We start from the raw sequence: 7,410 nt of genomic DNA, 5'->3' as shown, positions 1-7,410 counted from the left end.
TTTTTTTTTTTTTTTCTCATGGGCAGAATATGTCCATGAGACAAAAACATGTCTAAAAACAAAGTGAAACAGAGAAAAGCAGTTTAAGAGATGAAAGCAAACATGTGTAAAGCAGTCAAGAAAGAGAGAACTAAAGATATAGAAAGACAGAGAATGGCCCATTTCTAAAGAGATAGAAAGAAAGAGAACTAAAGAGATAGAGAGCTAGAAAGAAAGAGAATGGCTATAACTTTATCATTTGGATCTCTTGCTCAACAATTTGTAAAGCCAGTGACATCTCTTTGACTTCCCAGTTATGTTAACCAATGCATTTAATCTTTGTGTAAGCTAATTTTGTAAGATTTCTGCCACTTTCAACCAAAAGAGATCTAACAAATACACTGACTTAATAGTAAATTGTGAAAAATAAAATGTAATTAGTTAATGAAAGCAGAAATATATACATGCTACTGTTTATCTAGATCATCATGATATAGGAAAATCATGACTTTTAATAGATATAAACCTTTTATTTAAGCTGGTCAACAGTGGGAATAAATTTTCCCAAAATCTCTTGAAGAGATGGATTCAGGGGAGTTGCAGTCTGAATGTGAAAATCACTTTGACTTGTAATATTAAAGATCTTTTACTTCCAAAGGTAAGATAAAAGATAAGAAAACAGAATTAGTTATAATAGCTGTGTATTAGTCCATTTTCATACTGCTATGAAGAAATACCCCCAGACTGGGTCACTTATAAAGAAAAAGAGGTTTAATGGACTCAAGAGTTCCAAATGGCTGGGAAAGCCTCACAGTCATGGTGGAAAGTGAAGGAAGAGCAAAGGCACATCTTACATGGTGGCAGGCAAGACAGCATGTGCAGGGGAACAGCCCTTTATAAAACCATCACATCTCCAGAGGCTTATTCACTATCACAAGAACAGCACAAGAAAACCCACCCCCATGATTCAATTACCTCCCACTGGGTTCCTCCCATGACATGTAGGGATTATGGGAGCTACAATTCAAGATGAGATTTGGGTGGGGAACACGGCCAAACCATATCAAGCCAAATAATTTATTTTCCACTTCTGCTGTTGTTTTAATAAAGGGATATGTTTTAATAAAGGGGCAACATAGTAACCTAGAAAAACTTAAGAGTTTAATTTTGTGGTGGATGTTGAAAATATATTGTACTATTGCCGATGGCTCCTGGTCATTTATGAACAATCTTTGAGACATGTTGAAATTATTGTAGTAGTGAAGATTGTGCAAGATCTTGGGTTTATCTGATGAAAGTTGGGACTAGCAGTCAGCCATCAGTATATATTTCTACTCTTTGATTTGGAAGAGGAGCAGGGATCTTTAGTTACCTATTCATTTGACAAATATTTACTGAATGCCTACTCTTTGTCAAGTACTGGGAAAAAATGAACAAGACAGACTGTTTCCTTCCTTCAAAGACCTTACAACACAACGAAGAAGACATGTAAACTGGATAATTTAACATTGCATACTATAAACTATGATGGGGCAGGGAAGAGTGCAAGCTATAAAACACATTTAAGTAGCATCTAATTGTGTCTTAAAGATTCATGGAAGTCTTCCTGGGTAAATGGCTGCCAAAACTGATTCCTGAATGACTAGTAGAAATTAGGCAGTAATAAAGTCAAGAGAATGATACAGAAAAATAAAATATCCTGTACAAAGTCTAGAACAGGGGTCTCCAACCCATGTGTCATGGACTGGGTACTGGTATGTTGCCTGTTAGAAACTGGGCCACACAGCAGGATGTGAGCAGCAAGCCAGAAAAGCTTCATCTGTATTCTCAGCCATTCCCCATCACTTGCATTACCACTTGAGCTCCTCCTGTCAGATCAGCAGTGGCATTAGATTCTCACTGGAGCACGAACCCTATTGTGAACTCTGCATATGAGGGATCTAGGTTGCATGCTCCTTATGAGAATCTAATGCCTAATAATCTATAACTGTCTCCCATCATCCCCAGAGGAAACTGTTTAGTTGCAGGAAAACAAGCTGAGAGGTCCCACTGATTTTACATTATGATAAGTTGTATAATTATTTCATTATATATTACAATGTAATAATAATAGAAATAAAGTGCACAATAAATGTAATGTGCTTGAATCATCCCAGAACCACCTGCCTCCCTTGGTCCATGGAAAAATTGTCTTCCAAGAAACTGGTCCCTGGTGCCAAAGTTTGGAGACCGCTGGTCTAGGTGATAGTAAGGCATGACACAGTGAAATTATTTCAGGATGGCTCAGATATGCATATTAAAATTGGTTAGAAGATAAGAATGGTGAGATATTCAGTAACCAGATCCAGAAGATTAGAGGAATGATGTGGAGAGATTTGGTCCCTCTGCTGAAGAAAAGGTAGCTATTGAAACAGCAGTTATATGATCAGATTTCGTATTTGAGGTCTATAACTGGCAGAAGGCTTGTGTGAGTGAATACAAGGGAGCCATCATATAAATATTTAAGAGGATAATGCAATAATCTAGTGAAAACATTTTGGAGTTGAAAAATTTTGCTCGCACAAAACCCTGCACATTGATGTTTATAGCATCTTTATTTTTAATTGCCCAAATTTGAAGCAACCAAGATGTCCTTTAGTAGGTGAATGGATAAATAAATGGTGGTACCTGCAGACAATGGAATATTATTCAGTGATAAAAAGAAATGAAGTATCAATTCATGAAAAGATATAGAGGAGGCTTAAATGTACATTATTGAGTGAAAGAAGCCAATTTGAAAATAATAATTACTGTATGATTATGATTCCAATTATATGACATTCTAGAAAAGACAAAATTATGAATATAGTAAAAGATCAGTGGTTTCCAGGAGTGAGGAGGGAGAAAGGAATGAATAGGTAGAGCACAGATTATTTCTAGGGAATTCAACTCTTCTGTATGATACTGTAATGGCAGATACATGTCATTATACATTTCGAAAGACTTGTAGAATGTACATCAAGAATAGACACTAGGCCAGGTGTGTTGGCTCACTCCTGTAATCCCAGCACTTTGGGAGGGCAAGGTGGGTGGATCACCTAAGGTCAGGAGTTCAAGACCAGCCTGGCCAACATAGTGAAACCACATCTCTACTAAAAAATACAAAAATTAGCCAGGTGTGGTTGCGTACGCCCATAGTCCCATCTGCTCAGGAGGCTGAGGCAGAAGAATCGCTTGAACCTGGAAGGCAGAGGTTGCAGTGAACTCAGATCGTGCCACTGCACTCTAGCCTGGGCGACAAAGCGAGACTCTGTCTCAAAAAACAAAAAAGAACGGACACTAATGTAAACTATGGACTTTGAGTGACAATGATGCGTCAATATAGGTTCATTCATTGTAAAAAAAATGTACACACTGGGATGTGGGATGTCGATAGTGGGGGAGGCTGTGCATATGTGGGGATATATGGAACTCTCTGCACCTTCAACTCAATTTTGTTGTAATTGTAAAAAGTTCTAAAATAGTCTATTTAAAAGTTACTGTAGTTTGTACTAGGCAACTAATAGTTTTTATAAGGAAAATAAATACTTTCAAATACACTTAAGAGAAAATATTTGGCAATTTATTAATTGAACTGAATAAAGAGAGAAAAGATTGTGGAAAAACACTCCACCTCTGACTTGAACTAGGGGCTAGGGGGAAATGCTATTCATTGACAATAGGAACATAGAAGTAAAAACACACTTCAAATTGAGATGATGTGTTAAGTTTTGATATATGATTTCACGGTTCATGAGACATTCGATTGAAGTAGGATTTTTAGCTAGAGCTCAGACACAATTGAGCTGGAGTTATATAGAGATTGTATAATCTGTAGACAGACACACTTGAAAAATTGGGTGGAGTCAAAATAAACTAAAACAGGGTCCTTAAAATATCAAAATTAAAGAAAATTTCACAAAAATATACAAAGTAGCCAGAAAGGTCAGAGAAAATCCATTTGTCATATACCAGGATTCAGGATAAATTCATAATATTGCATAGTGCGGATCAGGGATGAAGGAAAGTAACTTAGGTTGCCAGAGAGAAAAGGCTAAGTTTTCTCTGACCCTCTTCTTGTCTTAAAATATGAGTTTGGCTCCACGGGAAAAAAAAAAACATATCTTGCTATTTTTTTAAGCAAAATAATAAAGCAGGAATGAGTAAGTGGGTTATGCCAGGCTTTTTGACTTGGGATGCTAGCTGTTTACAGAATTTGTCTAGGAATATCAGCTCTCTCTCATCTAGAGACTTTGGGGCCAATGGGAAGCTGAAGTCTCCTTCTCCTAAGAAAGGAACTGACTGCTCCAATGCAAAGCTGAGTGTAAAGACATTCCTTCTCATTGCCAAAAAGAAAGCAGCCAATTCTCTATCCTCTGCCCAATTCTGCTGGCCCATTTTCTAGGAAACTCACAGTAACCACCCGAAGACATTTGCAGACCATTCTACTCTTGCACCACAAGATAGGTTCTCAAAAACAAATGGAAGGGCATGTTAAGAAGGGGGAAGTGGTTAACATTGTTGTATGCTGCTAAAGATTGAATTAAGAAAATACTGAAGTGTGCGTATTGGATGTAGCCACAGGAACTCTTTAGGGATCCTGGTGAGAATATTTTCAATTGAATGATGGGGAAAGAAGCTAGACTGCAGTTGTTGGTGAGTACACCATTTCTTTCTTTTTGAAATAATTTCTTCACTTGTCTTCAGATACCACCTTTTATGATTTTACTCCTTCACAGCCTCCTTTTCTGGATACTCACCTTTGCAATCCATGTATTTGGTGTATCTCTGGTGCAATTCTTGAAACTTCTGTCTATACTCACTTATTTGATTATCCAGTATTAAGAGGCAAAATACCATATATAGATGGCTCCAGCGATGACCCAACAGCTATCTCTTTTAACATAAATAACAGCAATCTCTTTTAATGTAAATAATGAACAATTCAAATTTAATATGTCCAAAAGCAAACTCCTACCTTTTCCACCCACATCTATTCCTCCAGGACTCTTCTCAATCTCAATTAATGTCGACTTAATCTTCCTAGGCATTAAGACCAAAAATGTTGAAACCATCCCTGACTACTTTATTTGTTTTATACTCACATCGAATTTAGCAAGGAATCCTGCTGGCTTTTACTTCAAAGTATTTTTACCACTAACGCCATCCCCAGCCAGCTTGTTAAGTTTCTTACTTTATTTCTTACTCATTTTCAACTTTTGCTTTCTTTAGTCTAGTCACACTGATGACTTCAGTGTTTCTTGAACAAATAAGGGATATTCCCAGTTTACGACTGTTGAAATAACATTTTCTTTCGTCTGGTATCATTCCAGGCAAAGTCACACGACTTGCTTCTTCATCTTATTCACCTGTTTGATTAGATGTATATTCTTTGTAAGGGCTATCATAACCACCCTATTTTAAATTACATCCTCCTGCATGGACATTTTTTATTTTATGTACTCAGGTTTAATTTTTCTTTTCTTTTTTTTTATTTTTATTTTTTGTGTGAGATGGAGTTTCGCTCTTGTTGCCCAGGCTGGAGGGCAATGGTGCGATCTCGGCCCACCACAACCTCCGCCTCTCAGGTTCAAGCGATTCTTCTGTCTCAGCCTCCCGAGTAGCTGGGATTACAGGCATGCACCACCACACCCGGCTAATTTTTGTACTTTTAGTAGAGTCAGTGTTTCTCCATGTTGGTCAGGCTGGTCTCAAACTCCCAACCTCAGGTGATCCACCCGCCTCGGCCCCCAAAGTGCTGGGATTACAGGCATGAGCCACCGGACCTGGCCTAATTTCTCTTTTCCTCTGTATTCATCAACTTCCCACATGCTATATTATTTATTTATATTATAATCTGGTTGTCCTCATTAAAATGTAAGCTCCATGAGGAAAGGGCTTTTAAGTCAGTTTTGCTCACTGCTGTATCAACAGTACCTAGAAGAATGCCTAGCACATGTTTGTCTTTAAATATATAATTTCTCCATAAATGAATAAAGTCATTACTGTCATACATGATCTCATTAACACTCATAGAAAACTTAGAAAATTTTATGTTACATATTATGTAACTGCAGAATTAGTGGTATCTTTTTCTAGACTGGATAAAAGTTTGGATTCATGTAGCAAGTACAGCAGGCAAAAAGTACACATACAGATATCTTTATATATATCTATGCTATTTGTAATAATAAAAAATTAAACAAGTATTTAAAAATTTCATCAGTAGGTGATCTGCTAAATAAGTTTAATAGCCCAAATACTTTATATAGAAAGCAAATTAATTTTTTGCTTAATATGAACTAAGCATATTATATCACTGTGTAAAAAGAATAGTTGTAACATAAAAAGTGTGATTGCAGGCGTCCGGTGCCATGGAGGAGTACGCTAATTGCGAATGATTGTGGTGGAGCCTTCACTATGGGTGTCATCGGTGGCGGAGTCTTACAGGCCATCAAGGGTTTCCGCAATGACCCTGTTGGAATTTGGCACCAGATGAGAGGTAGTGCCAACACTGTGAGGATCCGAGTCCCCCAGATTAGAGGTAGCTTCGCAGTGTTGGGGGGCCTGCTCTCCACCATCGACTGTGGCCTGGTCTGGCTTCAGGACAAGGAGGATCTCTGGAAATCTATTACCAGTGGAGCATTGACTGGGGCTGTGCTGGCTGCCTGCAGTGGCCCACTGGCCATGGTGGGCTCAGCGATGATGGGGGGCATCCTGTTGGCCCTCATTGAGGACGTTGGCATCCTCCTCACTCGCTACACGGCCCAGCAGTTCCAAAATGTGCCCTTGTTGCTGGAGGACCCCAGCCAGCTGCCCCCTAAGGACAGCACCCCAGCCCCAGGCTATCCCAGCTATTAGTACCACCGAGGAAGCCACTGCCACCATGGGAGCTGCTTCTCAGTTTTCTTCCCGATAATCTACCTCGAAGGAAGGGCTAGCTCCCAGTTAGCCCTGGGACCCTCCAGAGAGGGCTTCTACTCTGCTCCCTAGTCCTAGGCTGGGGGTGAGGCACTGCAGCTGCCCTGACAGATGGGTCCCCTTTTTCTCTCTCGGGGCACCCCAGCCCCACACTCCCATGCACCAAGTTCTCACCCCAGCTCCTTTGTGTGGCACTCTGATGTGTATTTAAGGCCCATTTTAAATGCCAAAAAAAAAAAATATATATGATCGCATTTGGAAAATACATACAACTCTTTGCACACAATATATCTATACGTGTATGGGTGAATGTTTACATGGAAAGGTGACTAAAAAGTATGTAAAATTAAGAATATTAAATATTTACCTCTAGAGTTTGAGGTCACTGTATTGAAAGGGAACTCTTCTGGCATGTTTGATTGTTTATATTTTGCATTAAAAATCTTTCATGTTTTGTAACAAAAAGTAGATAAAGAATATTTGGAATGACAT

At 38.7% G+C, this 7,410-nt stretch overlaps 1 pseudogene; it reads left to right on the top strand.

Moving 5' to 3' along the window:
- The first annotated feature begins 561 nt into the window (after positions 1-561).
- Positions 562-6,858, top strand: LOC100580723 (annotated as a pseudogene).
- The last annotated feature ends 552 nt before the right edge of the window (positions 6,859-7,410 follow it).

Source organism: Nomascus leucogenys, chromosome 23, assembly GCF_006542625.1.
Source record: "Nomascus leucogenys isolate Asia chromosome 23, Asia_NLE_v1, whole genome shotgun sequence".
Taxonomy (NCBI): Eukaryota; Metazoa; Chordata; class Mammalia; order Primates; family Hylobatidae; genus Nomascus; species Nomascus leucogenys.
This window is presented reverse-complemented; position numbering and strand designations above follow the sequence as displayed.